Source organism: Loxodonta africana, chromosome 6 (assembly GCF_030014295.1).
Source record: "Loxodonta africana isolate mLoxAfr1 chromosome 6, mLoxAfr1.hap2, whole genome shotgun sequence".
Classification (NCBI taxonomy): domain Eukaryota; kingdom Metazoa; phylum Chordata; class Mammalia; order Proboscidea; family Elephantidae; genus Loxodonta; species Loxodonta africana.
Genome location: NC_087347.1, coordinates 139,384,482 through 139,403,021, shown reverse-complemented (window position 1 = coordinate 139,403,021; position 18,540 = coordinate 139,384,482). Strand labels below are relative to the sequence as shown.

At 38.0% G+C, this 18,540-nt stretch overlaps 1 pseudogene; it reads left to right on the top strand.

The window, feature by feature from the left end:
* Nucleotides 1–283: 283 nt before the first annotated feature.
* LOC135231593 (eukaryotic translation initiation factor 5A-2-like) lies at nt 284–1,498 on the top strand (annotated as a pseudogene).
* The last annotated feature ends 17,042 nt before the right edge of the window (nt 1,499–18,540 follow it).

Genomic DNA, 18,540 nt, shown 5'->3' with positions numbered 1-18,540 from the left:
GCAAATAAGGAAGACTGGTAGATTTCATTGGAGATACAAGCTAAAGCATAGGCTAGGTAGTTAACCAGAGAAAACCAGAGTTAAAAACAATGAAGAGCCCTCCTGAAGTTAGAACAAATCTCAAACGCTGACTTCAAAAACCATCTGTGCGAAGGAGCCTGTGGAGCAATTTATGTCCCAGGGTATTGTTGAGGACAAGATGTCAATCAGCTGGCATTAGTAGAGTTAACAGCAGGGTATAGCCATGGAAAGAGAGCCCTGCTAAAACCAGGGTCATCCCAGAATGACTGTGCACATGCCAAAGTCTGCACCCTCTGAGGAACAATATTGGAGGCTTCACACTGCACTGGGGTATGGGGATAGATTTACTAAAATCCAGCCAATGTCTAAACAAATAAATACCCAAACAGCAAGTGCCAAAAAGGGAGCAGTAGACCAGTACCCAGAGTTGCTAAGGTATGTTATTTTTTGTTTCCAGCAAAAAATGATGACATATGCAAAGAGGAAAATCTGACCCATTCACAGTAAACAAAGCTGGCAAGAGAAGCTCTTAGCGAAAGTGACTGGATGTCAGATTTAACAGATAAAGGCTTCAAAGTAGTCATTATAAATACATTCAAAGAACTAAAGGGAAACATACTTAAAGAAGTGAAGAGGGAACTGCCATGGCTGCCACTGTCACCGTTGCCACAGCTGTGGGGGGCTGGCACAGGTGCACAGGCTAAATAAAGACACTCTTTCCCCACTGAAATTTCCCTTGAAAAAGCTACCATCTCCCCAGCCCACCACGGTGGATAAAATTGATTTCACTACTGGAGATGCTGGGGCTTCTACCACTTACCCTATGCAGCACTCAGCCCTGCGCAAAAAACGGCTTGGTGGTGCTCAGAGGATGACCATGCAAAATAGTGCAGATGTCCACTTCCAAAACTGGAAAGCACAGTAATGCCAAGGTTCGCCTTGTTGGAATTGATATTTTCACATGGAAAAAGCATGAAGATATTTGCCCTTCTACTTAAAACCTGGATATTGCAAATATTAAAACAAATGGTTATCATCTGATACGCATTCAGGGTGGTTACCTTTCCCTGCTGACAGAAACTGGTGATGTTTATGAGGCTCTTAAGTTGCTAGAAGGTGACCTAGGCAATGAGATAGAAGGGAAATACAATTCAGGTAAAGGTGTACAGATGTCTGTAACATGTGCAGTGAGTGAAGAATAAATAGGCTGTAGTCATAAGCCCTGCAAAGAAATGGAATCTTCAGGGGTAAGCAAACTGTTTAGGCCTGGATCAACTGCAGATCGAAAGTTGGGTTCTAAGTTGTCACCAAAGCTAAGGCCTTCATAAGCAACCTCATTTCTTTTTAATTGGTTTGAAATTGTGCTAGGTTAGCTTTGGCAATTTAAAAAATAATCAAGATGTATAATTCTGTTTTTAAATTTTGTAGGTGTCTTTCCTCTAACACTCCTGTGGTTTTCAGTATGTGAGTCCAAGAAAAAGACAAGGTAGCTTTAGCAGATATGCTTTATCTGAACAAATCATTCCTGAACTTCAGTTAAATGATAAATAACCCAGGATTTTAAATCAAACAATGTAGCCTCTAGTGGTATTGAAGCACCACATATAAGTTGAATTGTTCTACATTAATTTCAGGCTTAATATCACAGAACAAATAGACATATGGATTGGAATTGTCACATTTCGACTGTGTGTGGCAAGCACAATTTTTTTTTTTTTTTTTTTGTAAAGCAAAGGTTTTATTCAGCGTATATTCAAAGAGCCAAAAGTAGGAAAATGGACAAGCATGCTGCCAGAGCAATGTCTGGCTGAGTCCAAGGAATAGTACAGAATAGACAGAGTGGGAAAACAGGCAAGCATGCCGCATGAGTCTTGTCTGTCTGAGTCCAAGGAATGTTACGGGATCATCAGCATGTCTTAACATTACAGAACGGTCAAAACCATTGAAAGCTTCACCTTTTCAGAAACAGCACAAAAGAGTCACATGTTCTCTACTCCTCTTTTTCTGTTACCCTTTAATGTACAGTAAGATTTTTTGGACCAGTGAAAACCCTCCTGACTGTTGTTACTGAAACCGGTACCAATGATCATTAAGAAAGAAAATTGAAAATGTAGAATCATGGTGATTTAGCAGTTTGTAATTAGCCAATCTGTGGAAACCCTGGTGGTGTTGTGGTTAAGTGCTACGGCTGTCATAGCGACCCTATAGGACAGAGTAGAACTGCACCATAGAGTTTCCAAGGAGCACCTGATGGATTCGAACTGACAACCTCTTGGTTAGCAGCCATAGCACTTAACCACTGCACCACCAGGTTTTCCACAGATTGGCTACAAACTGCTAAGTCACCATGATTCTACATTTTGAATTGCCTTTCTTAATAATCATTGGTATGGGTTTCAGTAACTACAGTCAGGAGGGTTTTCACTGGTCCAACAAATCTTACTGTTCATTAAAGGGTAACAGAAAAAGATGAGTGGAAAATATGTGACTCTTTTGTGCTGTTTCTGATCTGTTTATGTGAAAGTTTTCCTAAAAGATATTTTCCAATTTTGTCCTAGCTATTACCTCAGGGCTCAGTTGATGTGTCCTTGTGAGTCCAGCTCCAGCTGGGTCACATTCGGTATGCTCAAGGACAGGGAATAACTGCTTCAATATTATCTCCTAAATCATCCCCCTCTTTGATAGGAGATTGGAGATAACACGATGATCAACACCTGGACTTAATCGGGCTCCTAGATGGCAGCCATGGCAGGCTCTTTAAACTCATGGTGCTGGTTTTCCACCAGATACCGACTGGTTCTTCACCAGGATCTTAAGTAAAAATGATGTTCTCATCAATCACATTACCAAAATAAGCAGACCCAATGTATATCAATATTTTAGCCTGAGGCCTTCTTTTGCCTTTTATTTTTATTTATTTTTTTATTCTGCTTTAGGTGAAAGTTTGCAGCTCAAGTTAATTTCTCATACAAAAATTTACACACATATTGTTTTGTAACGTTAGTTGCAATCTGACCAGTTTCTTTGCCTTCTTGCCTTCTCATCCTCTTTTGCCTTTTAAGTGTCAGACAACAGAAGATACATTTTATTATGCCTAACACTATCAGGATGCAGACTAAGAATGTTACAATTCCTTGCAATGGTGATCTAGCCTATGTACTTATTCCTGATTGTAACCAGCCAAGTTAATCTGGTGTTTATGAGGGTGTTACAGTGGGTAAACAAGAAGCTTGCTGTCTGATTCTATATAAATCTTGCTCTACTTCTCCTGTTATTTATCCAAATGTAACAAGAGGTATTTGCTACAGCACAAACTACACCTTCTTGGGCTAACAAAAAGTCTAAAACTATTCTGTTATCTCATGCCACCTTGGCTTAACGAGGTCAGAAATCACAGTTGTGTTTCCATCCCATTAGCAACTTCATCTGCTATTTGTCCCATAGTAACTGATAAATTTCTTAACGGTTTCTCCAATTCAGCTATACCATAAGTAGGAATTAAAGCTACCAGCCCTACACTGAGTGATGGACCAATGTGTTTACAATTTTTTTTTTTTTGATCCTCAAAGCTTGAGGACAAAGTTTCAAAAAGACAGCCTGTGTGAGTTACCCAAACCTCTACAAAAGCCAGAAATCTGGATTCCAGGAGAATTACAACTCTTTCATCATTCCCTCCTTTGGATCATGATCCTGCTATAGAACCTTTGACCACAAAAGTTCAATAATGGTAGTTGTGCATCATTTGGTTTTTAAGATCCCAGGCACCATACAGTGAACTAGGAGATAGAATAGAAACACTAACAATAATATTAGGTCAACTGTCTGAAATAATCAATGAAACTATGACCCTAAGGTCTTTAAACCAAGGAAATGAATTTCGTGAGGTGTTTTTTTATATATAAGCACCAATAGTAATTGCTTTTCATGTGCCTCAGCAGCAACTACATTCTGCAAAACCTCAGATTGTGTATTAATGTAAACACAGAAACATTTATCTATTAAGACACAAACTGTTCCTTGGGTGACTAACAGAAAATCTAAAGATATTCTATTTTGTAAAATCATAGCTTGAACTTCAGACACTTACCTGATTATGATATTTATGACTTTGCTAAGCTTACCAACAGGAACTTTTAATTTGAGAGTTAAAATATCTAAACCCAACTTCCAGCCAACATGGCACCGGAGACAGAAGTACCATGCAAATACCTGAAAAACCAAGCAAAACAAGACAGATCTCAGTCCTGGAACCCGAAGTGTCAAATGAAGAGATGAAAAAACTCAGCCAAGCACCGTATGGAATAAGAAACTGGCAGAGAACAGGGAGTGAGAAGAGATATATGCAGAGGTCCTCTATCAGCTGATGCAGCACAGATTCGTCTTCTTGGACTCCTGTTGAAGATCGGCATACAGGGAACATAGGAAAGCAGCTTTGTGGAGCTCCCAGCAGGAGACAGAGCACCCAGTAACCAGAGATACACACGTTTTCACCCCCCATTCTCTCCCCACTGCTCTACCTGTGTGGTTCCTGACTGGCAGTGGTGGCTCAGCGAGCCAAAAGTGCAGCATCCATGCCATTTGGATTCATCCCTCCCACATCAGAGATTAGCAGACAGGGAGTACAGGAAAGCAGCTTCATGAAGTTCCCAGTAGGAAGCAGAGCACCCAGTAACCAGTGATATATGCTTCCCTAACTCCCACCCTTCTTCCCTACCCCCTGCCCCAGCCTCTTCTTCTTCCTGCCGGCTGCAATCTCTTGCCCCAGAGTCAACTGCTTCAGCCCTGGGCTGCTTGGATTCATCCCACACAAACTGAGTGCCATAAGTCAATTGCGAGTGTTGCTTTTTTCTGTTTCTTTTGGTTTCTTCCATGCCTCCCACCACCTCACCCTACTTTCTTTTGAACACCTGGCTCTGTGTGTCTTCTTTGGGTCCTTTTGAAAGGCTGTGAAGCAATGGCCCCCTGGAGAACCACTCCCCCAGCCCCTGACATCATGCTGGTGAGATCCCCAAGGTTTTTTTTTTTTTTTTTTTTGAATTACTTTTTTTTATTTTTATTTTCTTTTTATTTTTGTGGCTTGGGAGCCCCTTCTAGCTGGGCTGCACTTCACAGCTTAGGAGCCACTCCTCCAATCTGCTCAGACAGATAGGTCAGATCTCTGGGGGCATTTCTTTTTTCTTTCTTTTTTTCTCTGTTTTTCTTTCTATCTTTCTTCATGTCTCAGTTCTTGTCTCTCTATACTTACTTTCTTTTCAGGTCTCCTGAATACCTGGTGCTGTGACATCTACACCCCCTTAGCCAGGCTACATTGCACAGCCTGGGAGCCACTTCACTGGTTTTTGCAGCTGCACCACTGGGACCCCTGGGGGCTTTACTTTTCTTTATTTTTAATTTCAAAATTTTTGTCTAGGTTTTTTTTCTTTTTCCTTTTTGTTTTTCTTAGTTTCTCATCTCTCCACTCCAATGGCAAGCTCCCTTAGCACTTTGTTTTTTACATCCCTTTTCTCTCTCCTCTTCCCCATACCCATATTAGCTCCACACATCAGAACCGCCCCCTCATTCCTGCCTACCTGCACTGTCAACTGAACATCACACCCAAGCAGCACAGGCACAGCCTACCAGAACCTACCCAGCACTGATTCCTGGACCACACTGTTGGCCCTACTACGTGCCACAAACAACCCATTCCAGTGCCTCTCCTTAGGCTGGATCTGACCTGCTATACCATAGCTGAGTGATTGGCCCTGCCCAGTGGACAAGGGGGTGAAAAGCATCATGACCACAGACAAGTAAAGAACACACAGCCCGCCTGATCAGATATAAGCAAATAAAACAAAAAGAACAAAACAAACAGATCGATAATCAGCAAAGAAAATAACTACTGAATGTCCCGAAGACAGCAGACAATATCAAAACATATTGGAAAAAAAAAAAAGACAGGATGGTTCCAGTAGGCATCCAAAATAAAACACCAGACGACTTTCCAGTAGAAGAAAAGGCACTAAACTCCCCGATAGGGTATTCAAATCTCTAATATTGACAGCTATCCAAGATAGAAGAAAAAAGCAGACAAAAAATGAGGGGAAAAAAAAAGATGAATTCATGGGAAATGCAGACCAAAAAATGGATGAATTCAGGAAAATAGCACAGGAACAAAATGCCAAAATAAATTCACAACTAGAAATCATACCAAAAAAAAAAAAAAACTAGAAATCCAAAAGGTAAACAAGATTTCAGAAATGGACAGTGTCATAGAAGGACTGAGGAACAAGTTTGAAATGATGGAAGACAGGATCAATGAAATTGAAGAAAAACATTTGGATACAACTCTGTTTGAGGAAAAATCAGAAAAAAGAATGAAGAAAAATTAAGAAACCCTGAGAGTTATGTGGGATACAATCAAAAGAAAAACCTGCGAGTGATCAGTATTCCAGAAAAGGGGGAGAAAACGGAAAACACAGACAGGATCATTGAAGAATTGCTTGCAGAAAACTTCCCTAATATCATGAAAGATGAAAAGCTGACCATCCAAGAAGCTCATTGAACCCCATATAGGCTAGACCCCAAAAGAAAATCACCAAGGCATATCATAATCACACTCGCTAAAGCCATAGACAAAGAAAAAATCCTGAGAGCAGCTTGAGAAAAAGAAAAAGTCACATACAGAGGAGAATCAATAAGCCTAAGCTGTACTTATTCAGCAGAAACCATGCAGGCAAGGAGGCAACGGGATGACATATACAAAACCTTGAAAGAAAAAAATTTCCCACCAAGAATAATATATCCTGCAAAGCTCTCACTCAAATATGATGGTGAAATTAGGACATTTCCTGATAAAAAGAAATTAAGAGAATATGTAAAAATGAAACAAAACTTATAAGAATCATTAAACGGAGTCCTTTGGTCCGAGAACAAACATCAGACCACAGAGTGACTCTAGGATGCAAGATTCTACCAGCCAGATACCTACCTAGGAAATGAATTTTCAAGGACTATCCAAAGCCAAAACAATTACAACAGGGAAGCAGAGAGGTTTATCTGTAAATGACAACAACGTCAGAACAATAAAAGAGGGAATAAACAGTGTAGGTATACAACTTCTTAAAGGAAAAGAAGGCAAAGTGATGCCAAGTAATAATAGACTTGTTCAAACCTAGGAAGATAAGGCAAATTTCAAGGTAACCACAAAGAAAGTTAACAAACCTACTCATCAAAAAAAAGAAGAAAAATATAAAGTCCGAATAAAAACAAAATCTACAAAACAAAAGAAATGAAAAAGAAGTCCACAAACGAAAGGAATTCAGCACAAGAGAGTAACAGGAACAAAGAAAATGTCAGCAACACACACAAAAAAAAAGCACTACAAAATGACAGCAATAAACTCACACCTATCAGTAATTACACTGAATGTAAATGGCCCAAAGGCACCCATAAAGAGACACAGTGACAGAAAGGATTGGAAAAAAAAAACAGGATCCATCGATTAGCTGTCTACAAGAGATACACCTTAGAAACAAGATGTAAATTTATTAAAAATCAAAGAATGAAAAAAAATATCAAGCTAAGAAAAATATATATATCTATAACAAGCTAATAAAAAAAGAGCAGGAGTGGCAAACTAACCTCAGATTAAAAGACTTTAAAACAAAATCCACCATAAAAGACAAAGAAGGGTACTATATAATGATTAAAGGGACAATCCATCATGAAGACTTAACCATAATAAACATCTATACACCCAATGAGAGGGCTCCAAAATACATAAAACAAACTCTAACAGCACTGGAAAGAGAAGTTGACAGTTCCACAATAATAGTATGAGACTTCAACACACCACTCTCAGAAAAGGACAGAACATCTAGAAAGAAACTTAACAAAGATACAGAAAAGCTAAAGGGCACAATCAGCTAACTTGGCCTCATAGACATATATAGAACACTCCACCCAACAGCTGCAAAGGACACATCCTTTTCCAACACACATGGAACGTCGTTCGGAATAAACCACATCTTAGGCCACAGAGCAACCCTCAATAAAATTCAAAACATCGAGATAATACAAAGTATTTTCTCTGACCACAATGCCATCAAAGTAGGAATTAACAACAGGAAGAACAAGGGAAAAAATCAATTACATGAAAACTGAATAACACCCTGCTTAAAAACCACTGGGTAATGGAAGAAATCCAAGATGGGATAAAAAAAATTCCTAGAATCAAATGAAAATGGAAACACCTCATACAAAAACCTTTGGGACACAGCAAAGGCAGTGCTTAGAAATCAATTTATAGCAATATATGCACACATCAAAAAGAAGAAAGGCACATAATCAAAACGTTAGCTACACAAATTGAACAAATAGAAAAAGAACAGCAAAAGAAGCCCGCAGTCACCAGAAGAAAGGAAACAATAAAGGTCAGAGCAAAAATAAATAGAGAATAGAAAAACAATAAAAAGAACAAACCAAAAGTTGGTTCTTTGAAAGCATCAACAGAGTCGACAAACCAGTGGCCAAACTTACAAAAGAAAAACAGGAGAGGACACAAATAAAAAATGAAACGGGGGACATTACAAAAACACAGTACCCAAACTATCACAAAATGATGTGGAAAATCTGAACAGACCAATAACAAGAAAAGAGACTGAAAAGGTGAAAAAAAAAAAAAAACCAACCACAACAAAAAAAGCCCTGGTCCAGACAGCTTCACTGGAAAATTCTACCAAACATTCAAAGAAGAGCTTACCCCAGCACTACTCAAACTATTTCAGAACATAGAAAAGGAAGCAATACTTCTGAATTCATTCTACAAAGCCAGCATGACTCTGATACCAAAACCGGGCAAAGACACCACAAAAAAGAAAATTACAGTATTTCTCATGACTATAGATGCAAAAATTCTCAACAAAATTCTGCCCAATAGAATTCAGCATTGTATCAAAAAAATAATACACCACAACCAAGTAGGATTCATATCAGGTATGCAAGGATGGTTCAACATTACAAAATCAATCAATGTAATCTACCACATAAATAAAAGGCAAGAAAAGAATCACATGATCATCTCAATCAACACAGAAAAGGCATTCAACGAAGTCCAAAACCCAGTCCTGATAAAAACTCTCAATAAAATAGGTATAGAAGGGTAATTTCTCAACATATTAAAGGGCATCTAGGCAAAACCAATGGCCAACATCATTCTTAATGGAGAGAGGCTGAAAAGATGCCCCTTGAGAACAGGAACAAGACAAGGATGCCCTTTATCATCACTCCTATTTAACATAGTGCTGTAAGTTCTAGCTAGAGCAATAAGGCAAGTAAAAGAAATAAATCACATCCAAATTGGTAATAAAGAGGTTAAACTTTCCCTATTTGTGGATGATATGATACTATACATAGAAAATCCAGAAGACTCCATGAGAAAACCACTGGAACTAATAGAAAGATTCAGCAAATTAGTGGGATACAAGACAAACACACAAAAATCAGTTGGATTCCTATACACCATAATGAAGAGAATGATGAAAAGGAAATCACAAAAACAATACCATTTATAATAGCCTCTAAAAAAAAAAAACTTAGGAATAAATCTAACCAGGACGTAAAGGACATATACAAAGAAAACTACAAAACACCACTGCAAGAAACCAAAAGAGATCTTCAAAAATGGAAAAACATAGCATGCTCGTGGATAGGTAAACTTAACATTGTGAAAATGACAATTCTACCCAAGGTGATTTACAAATACAATGCAATCCCGATCCAAATACCAACAGTATTCTTTAAAGAGATGGAAAAACTTATTAACTTTATATGGAAAGGGAAGAAGCCACAGATAAGTAAAGCACTATTGAAGAAGAAGAATAAAGTAGGAGGACTCACACTACCTCACCTCAGAATCTACTATACAGGTACAGTAGTCAAAACAGCCTTGTACAGTAGTCAAAATAGACAGATACATTGACCAATGGAATAGAATTGAGAACCCAGATGTAAGTCCTTCCACCTATGGTCACCTGATCTTCAACAAGGGCCTGAAGTCCATAAAATGGGGAAAAGACAATCTTTTTAACAAATGGTGCCGGCAAAACTGGATGTCCATCTGCAAAAAAATGAAATAGGACCCATACCTCACACCATACACAAAAACTAATTCAAAATGGATCAAAGACCTAAATATAAAGGCAAAAACTATGATGTTCATAGAAGAAAAAATAGGAGCAATGCTAGAGGCCCTAATACACAGCATTAACAGGATACAAACCACAACCAACAACACACAAACTCCAGAAGATAAGCTAGATCACTGGGATCTTCTAAAAATTAAACACTTATGCTCATTTAAAGGCTTCACCAAAAGAGTAAAAAGAGAACCTACAGACTGGGAAAAAATTGGGGGTATTACAAATCAAAGGTCTAATCTTTAAAGTCTACAAGAAAATCCAACACCTCTACAACAAAAAGACAAATAATCCAATTAAAAAATGGGCAAAGGAAATGAACAGACAGTTCACCAAAGAAGACATTCAAGTGGCCAACAGACACATGAGGAAATGCTTGTGATCACTAGCCATTAGAGAAATGCAAATCAAAAACACAATGAAATACCACCTCACCCTGGCATTACTGGCACAAATCAAAAAAACAGAAAATAACAAATGTTAGAGAGGCTGCGGGGAAATCGGAACTCTTATGCACTGCTGGTGGGAATGCAAAATGATACAACCATTTTGGAACACGATATGGCGCTTCCTTAGAAAACTAGAAATAGAAATACATATGATCCAGCAGTCCCACTCCTAGGAATATAGCCTAGAGAAATAAGAGTCGTCACACAAATAGACATATGCACACCCATGTTTATTGCAGTATTGTTCACAATAGCAAAAAGATGGAAACAACCTAGATGTCCATCAACAGATGAATGGATAATCAAGCTGGTACATACACACAATAGAGTATTACGCAATGATAAAGAACAGCTATGAATCTGTGAAGCATTTCATAACATGGATGAATCTGGAGGACTTTATGCTGAGTGAAATAAATCAATCACAAAAGGACAAATATTGTATGAGACCGTTGCTGTAAAAACTCATGAAAATGTTTATACACAAAAAGAAACAATCTTTGATGGTTACGGAAGAGGGGAGAGGTGGGGATGGAAAAACACGAAATAGACAATAGATAAGTAAGTGGTAACTTTGGTGAAGGGTGAGACAGTACACAATACTGGAGAAGCCAGCACAACTTGTCCAAGGCAAGGTCATGGAAGCTCCATAGACACATCCAAACTCCCTGAGGGACTGAATTCTGGGCTGGGGGGCTGTTGGGACCGTGGTCTTGAAGAACATCTAGCTCAACTGGCATAATGTAGTTTATAAGAAAATGTTCTACATTCTACTTTGATGAGTAGAGTCTGGGGCCTTAAAAGCCTGTGAGCAGCCATCTAGGATACTGTACTGGTCTCACCCCTCCAGGAGCAAGGAAGAATGAAGAAAGCTAAAGATATAAGAGAGGGAATAGTCCAAAAGACTAATGAACCACATCTACAACAGCCTCCGCCAGACTGAGTCCAGTACCAACGAAATGGTGCCCAGCAGGGGTAATATCCAGGCTCATTTATCAAAGATGTTAAGCTCTACAGTTCAAGATTTAGCGTTCCTCCTTTTTGAACTTAATTCATTCTGCTGGCTGCAGACCTAGTCTCTTATTTTAAACTTTAAATATACTAGCTCCTCCAATTTGGAAAGTACTTTAAAGTAGCTACTGGTGATTTTAATTTTAACATTGCAATTCTTTATTGAGAAACTACTTCATAAAACAGGTCCTGAGCTACCACTTCTCCCTGCGAATTTCATAAAACAGACCAGGAGCTGCCACCTCCCCCTGCGAATTTTATAAAATAGGTCAGGAGCTACCACCTCCTCCTGCAAATTTGGCAAAAACAGAGCACTATTTTCCAGATTTTCTCTGAGTCACAAAAAGAGCCCTAATGAGGAACACCACAGGGTTTGGGCAGTGTTTTACTTGGATCAATGTGTATTTCTGTTGCACGAGATTTGGCTTGTGGGTGGCAGGCAGCTTAATGCTCTACCCAGTCTCCTGACCACCTTATCCTGTCGTGAGAGTCTTTAACACTCGTGATGAGTGCCAGTGACCACCCTAATGGCTTTTACTGGTCGACCTATGCCTGAATTTTTTGGCTTATAGTGACCCAGAGCTCTTTGAAGATAGAATTAACCTTTTTAATGTTTCAAATGGCTGAACCTGAACACTAACTGCGGTTCACCAAAAGAGTTACTAAATGTCACTCTTAACCAAATGATCAAGTAAAAATCTAAGAAAGATTCTCCTTAATCAAACAACTGGCTTTTCAGACAAATAGGCTGAACAAAACTTAAGAAAACACAAGAAAGAGAACCAAAAAGAATAAGCAAAGGCTTATTTTCCAATATCACTTACCATGTCAGTGTCAGAGGACACGGAGTGTGAACGCGTAAGTTAGAAGACAGGATCTCTTTTTGCTGGCTTCTGCTCCGCAGTCCAGCTCTCTAGGTTCAGTGGATTCATTGCTTCAGAATTTCCTGCAACAACTACACCAACTGTTTTAGGGTAAAAAATCACAAAGTTACATTAAAGCAAAAAGAAAGGTTTTATTTGGCATATATTCAGAGGAAAAAGTAGGAAAATGGACAAACAATGCTGCCAGAGCAATGTCTGCTCTAGTCCCAAGCACAAATCTTTAAAATAAACAAAAATGTTATAAAAAATTGTCAGTTATCTTGGTGGCCATATGCAACCACCTGTATTACCTTAGTTGTACTATTCTTTGCCAAATTTTGGCAGACTTAATATAACCTTATATGGTGGTTTTAGTACCTGCTTGTGGTCGACAGAGGGGCCTTGCATTATTGGGTGAATATTAGCAAATTAAACTGTAAAAAAGGCACAAGGAACGGGGAGAAAGAGAATTGGTTAAAGCTGTATGTTTTCATTACAGGCCTTTTGTAATTAGCATGAAAAATAGAAAGTTGCCTTTTAGTTTTGTGTGCTTTTAACTTTTGCTTTCCATTTCTCTCTCCTTGTCATTCTTTCTATAGGTAGAGGAGTAACCTGCTTTACAGGACACGATGCAGTGATTTTTTTCAACCACATTGAATAAGTGTTGGTATTTATCAGTAATCACTCCTTTCTAACCATTTTTTTTTCTTTTTTTATTCTGCTTTAAGTGAACGTTTACTATTCAAGTCAGTTTCTTATACAAAAACCCATATACACATCGTTATATGACCATAGCTGCTCTCCCTACAATGTGGCAGCACACCCCTCTCCACCCTGTATTTCCTGTGTCCATTCAACCAGCTCCTGCCCTCTCTGTCTTCTCATCTCACCTCCAGACAGGAGCTGCCCACATAGTCTCAAGCATCCACTTGAGCTAGGAAGCACACAGCTCACTGGTATTATTTTTTGTCTTATAGTCCAGTCTAATCTTTGTCTTCTGGGGTCCCTCCAGTATCAATCAGACCATTAAGTCTGGTCATTTTACTAGAATTTGATGTCTGCATCCCACTTTTCCCCTGCACTATCAGGGATTCTCTATTGTGTTCCCTGTCAGGGCGGTCATTGGTGGTAGCCGGGCACCATCTAGTTCTTCCAGTCTCAGGCTGATGGAGTCTCTGGTTTATGTGTCCCTTTCTCTCTCTCTTGGGCTCATATATTCCTTGTGTCTTTGGTGGTATTCATTCTCCTTTGCTCCAGGTGGGTTGAGACCAATTGATTTATCATAGATGGTCACTTGCTAGCTTTTAAGACCCCAGATGCCACCCAGCGAAGTGGGGTACAGAATGTTTTCTTAATACCCTTCGTTGTGCCAATTGACCTAGATGTCCCCTGAAACCATGGTCCCCAGATCCCTGCCCCTGTTACTCTGTCCCTCGAAGTGTTTGGTTTCATTCAGGAAACTTCTTAGGTTTTGGATTGGTCCAGTTGTGCTGAGTTCCCCTGTATTGTGTATTTCTTTCCCTTCACCTAAAATAATTCTTTTTTACTATCTAATTAGTGAATACCCTTCTCCCTCCCTCCCCACCCTCATAACCATCAAAGGATATTTTCTTCTGTGTTTAAACTTTTCCTTGAGTTCTTATAATAGTCGTCTCATACAGTAATTCTCCTTTTGCAACTGGCTAATTTCACTCAGCATAATGCCTTCCACACTCTCCATGTTATGAGATGTTTCATGGATTCATCGTTGTTCTCATTTGCATTTCTTTAATGGCTAATGAACACGAGCATTTCCTCATGTATCCGTCAGCCACCTGAATGTCTTCTTTGGTGATGTGTTGTTCATATCCTTTGCCCATTTTTTAATTGGGCTATTTGTCTTTTTGTTGAGTTTTTGCAGTATCTTATAGATTTTAGAGATTAGATGCTGACCAGATTTGTTGTAACCAAAACTTTTTTCCCAGTCTGTAGGTTGCCTATTTACTCTTTTGAAGTCTTTGGATGAGCATAAGTGTTTGATTCTTAGAAGCTCCCAATTATCTAGTTTCTCTTCTGGTGTTTGTGCGTGGTTAATAATGTTTTGTATACTGTTTATACCATGTATAAGGGCTCCTAGCATTGTCCCTATTTTTTCTTCCGTGATCTTTATCATTTTAGATTTTATATTTAGGTCTTTAATCCATTTTGAGTTAGTTTTTGTGCATGGCGTGAGGTATCGGTCTTGTTTCATTTTTTGCACATGGTTATCCAGTTATGTTAGCACCATTTGTTAAAGAGGCTTGTGTTTTCCCCATTTAATAGACTTTGGGCCGTTGTCAAATATCTGCTGCTCATAGGTAGATGAATTTATATACGGATTCTCAATTCTGTTCCCTTGGTCTATATGTCTATTGTTGTACCAGTATCAGGCTGTTTTGAGTACTGTGGCGGTATAATAGGTTTTAAATCAGGTAACGTGAGGCTCACATTTTGTGCTTCTTTTTCAGTAATGTGTTACTTATCCAGGGCCTCTTTCCTTTCCATACGAAGTTGGTGATTTCTTTCGCCATCTCATTAAAAAACACCATTGGAATTTGGATGGGGATTGCATTGTATCTGTAGATCCCTTTGGATAGAATAGACATTTTCACAATGTTGAGTCTTCCTATCCATGAGCAAGGTATGTTTTTCCACTTACGTAGGTCTCTTTTGGTTTCTTGCAGTAGTGTCTTGTAGTTTCCTTTGTATAGGTATTTTATGTCTCTGGTTAGATTTGTACCTAAGTATTTTATCTTCTTGGGGGCTGTTGAAAATAATGTGGATTTGGTGATTTCCTCTTCAATGTTCTTTTTGTTGGTGTAGAGGAATCCAACTGATTTTTGTATGTTTATGTTGTATGCTTATACTTTGCTGAAATCTTCTATTAGTTCCAATAGTATTATTCTGGATTCTTTAGGGTTTTCTGTGTAAAAGATCATATCGTCAACAAATAGAGATACTTTTGCTCCTTCATTACCAATTTGGATGCCCTTTATTTCTTTTTCTAACCTAATTGCTCTGGCTAGGACCTCCAGCACAATGTTGAATAAGAGTGGTGATAAAGGGCATCCTTTTCTAGTTCCCATTCTCAAGGGGAATGCTTTCAGACTCTCTCCATTTAGGATGATGCTGGCTGTTGGCTTTGTATAAACAAAAAAAAAATTTTTTTTTTTTTTGGCTTTGTATAGATGCCCTTTATTATGCTGAGGAATTTTCTTTCTATTCCTATTTAGCTAATAGTTTTTATCATGAATGGGTGTTGGACTTTGTCAAATGCCTTTTCTGCATCAATTCATAAGATCATGTGGTTCTTTTGTTTTATTTTTATGATGGGTTATATTGATTGTTTTTCCAATGTTGAACCATCCCTGTATACCTGGTATGAATCCCTCGTGGTCATGGTGAATTATTTTTTTGATATGTTGTTGAATTCTATTGGCTAGGATTTTGTTGAGGATTTTTGCATCTAAGTTCATGAGGGGTACTGGTCTGTAATTTTCTTTGTGGTGTCATTACCTGGTTTTGGTATCAGGGTTATGCTGCTTCACTGAATGAGTTTGGGAGTATTCTATTCTTTTCTATGCTCTGAAATACCTTTAGTAGTAGTGGTGTTAACTCTTCTCTGAAAGTTTCGTAGAATTCGCCAGTGAAGGCATCAGGGCCAGGGCTTTATTTTGGGGGGAGCTTTTAAATTACCTTTTCAATCTCTTCTTTTGCTGTAGGTTAAAAAAAAAAAAAAAAAAAAAAAACCTCTGTGTTAGTTTAGATAGGTAGTGTGTTTCTAGAAATTTGTCCATTTCCTCTAGGTTTTCAAATTTGTTAGAGTACAATATTTCATAGTGTTCTGTGATGATTCTTTTAATTTCAGTTGGGTCTGTTGTGGTATCACCCATCACATTTCTCATTCAGGTTATTTGCTTCCCCTCTTGTTTTTCTTTTGTTACTTTGGCCAATGGTTGATTGAATTTATTGATCTGTTCAAAGAAACAGCTTTTGATCTTGTTAACTCTTTTGATTGTTTTTCAATTTTCTATTTCATTTAATTCTGCTCTAATTTTTATTATTTGCTTTCTTCTGGTGCCCAAGGGCTTCTTTTGCTGTTCTCTATTTGTTTGAGTTGTAGGGTTAATTCTTTGATTTTGGCCCTTTCTTCTTTTTGTATGTGTGCATTTATTGCTATAAACTGACCTCTGAGCACTGCTTTTGCTGTGTTCCAAAGGTTCTGGTAGGATGGATTTTCATTCTCATTTGATTCTAAGAATTTCTTTATTCCGTCTTTAATTTCTTTTATAACCCAATAGTTTTTCAGCAAGCGTTGTTCAGTCTCCATGTGTTTGATTTTTTTTCCTTGCTTTTTCTGTTATTGATTTCTACTTTTATGGCTTTATGGTCAGAAAAGATGGTCAGTGTTTTGGATTCTGTTAAGACTTACTTTATAGGCTAATATGTGGTCTATTCTGGAGAATATTCCATGTGTGTTGGAAAAGAAAGTATACATGCCTGCTGTTCAATGGAGTGTTTTGTATATGTTTTTGAGGTCAAGTTGTTTGGTTGTGGCATTTAGATTTTCCATGTCTTTATTGAGCTTCTTACTGGATTTTCTGTCCTTCACCAAAAGTGGTGTATTGAACTCTCCTACTATTATTGTGGTGCTGTCTTTTCAATGCTATTAGAGTTTGTTTTATGTATTTTGGCACCCTGTCATTGGATGCATAAATATTTATTATGGTTATGTCCTGTTGTATTGACCCTTAAATCATTACATGATGTCCTTCTTTATCCTTTGTGGTGGGTTTTACTTTAAAGGCTATTTTGTCAGATGTTCATATTGCCACTCCTTCTCTTTGTTATTATTGTTTGCTTGATGTAATTTTTCCGTCCTTTGAGATTTAGTTTGTTTGTGTCTTTAAGTCTAAGATGTGTCTCTTGTAGGCATCATATAGACAGACTGTGTTTTTTATCCATTCTTCCAGTCTCTGTCTCTATATTGGTGCATTTAGTCGGTTCACATTCAGAATAATTATTGATAGGTATGAGTTTAGTGCTGTCATGTTGATGTCTTTTTGTGTGTGTGTTGTTCACAGTTTTTGTTCCACTTAATTTTCTTTATATATTGTCTTTCCTCTTTTTCATTGCTGTTGATTTTGTATTTACTGAGTTTTTATGCTTTTCTTGTTTTTTTTTATTTTGATGTGTAGAACTGTTAGTTTCCTTCGTGGTTACCTTATTATTTACCACTATTTTTCTAAGTTTAAACCAATCTTTTATTTCTTTATATAGCCTTGACTTTCTCTCCATATGAAAGATCTATGATTACATTTTTTAGTCCCTCTTTTTTGTTTTAGTGTTTTCATCTTTTACACAATGACATCTCTGTTTCCCTGTTTTGAGAGTTTTAACTTTGATTTATTTTTGTGATTTCCCTGTCTGGGTTGATATCTGTTGCTCTCTCCTGTGTTCTAGTTTTGGGTTGTTATCTGATGTTATTGACTTTCTAACTGGAGGACTCTCTTTAGTATTTCTTGTAATTTTGGTTTGGATTTTTCGCAAATTTCCTAAACTTCTGTTTGGGAATGTCCTAATTTCACTATCATATTTGAGAGACAGTTTTGCTGAATATATAATTCTTGGGTGGCAATTTTTTCCTTCAAGGCTTTATATATGTCTTCCCATTGCCTTCTTGCCTGCATGGATTCTGCTGAGTAGGTGACTTTTGTTTGTGACTTTTTTGTAGGCGACTTTTTGTTTATCCCTAGCAGCTCTTAAATTCTCTCTTTATTTTTGGTTTTGACAAGTTTGACTATAATATGTCTTGGTGACTTTCTTTGGGGATCTACCTTGTGTGGGGTTCAATAAGCATCTTCAATAGATATCTTCTCATCTTTCATGATATCAGGGAAGTTTTCTGCCAACAAATCTCCCTGTATTTTCTGTTATCCCTCCTGGTACTCCAGTCACTCATAAGCTATTCCTTTTGGTAGAGTCCCACATAATTCTTAG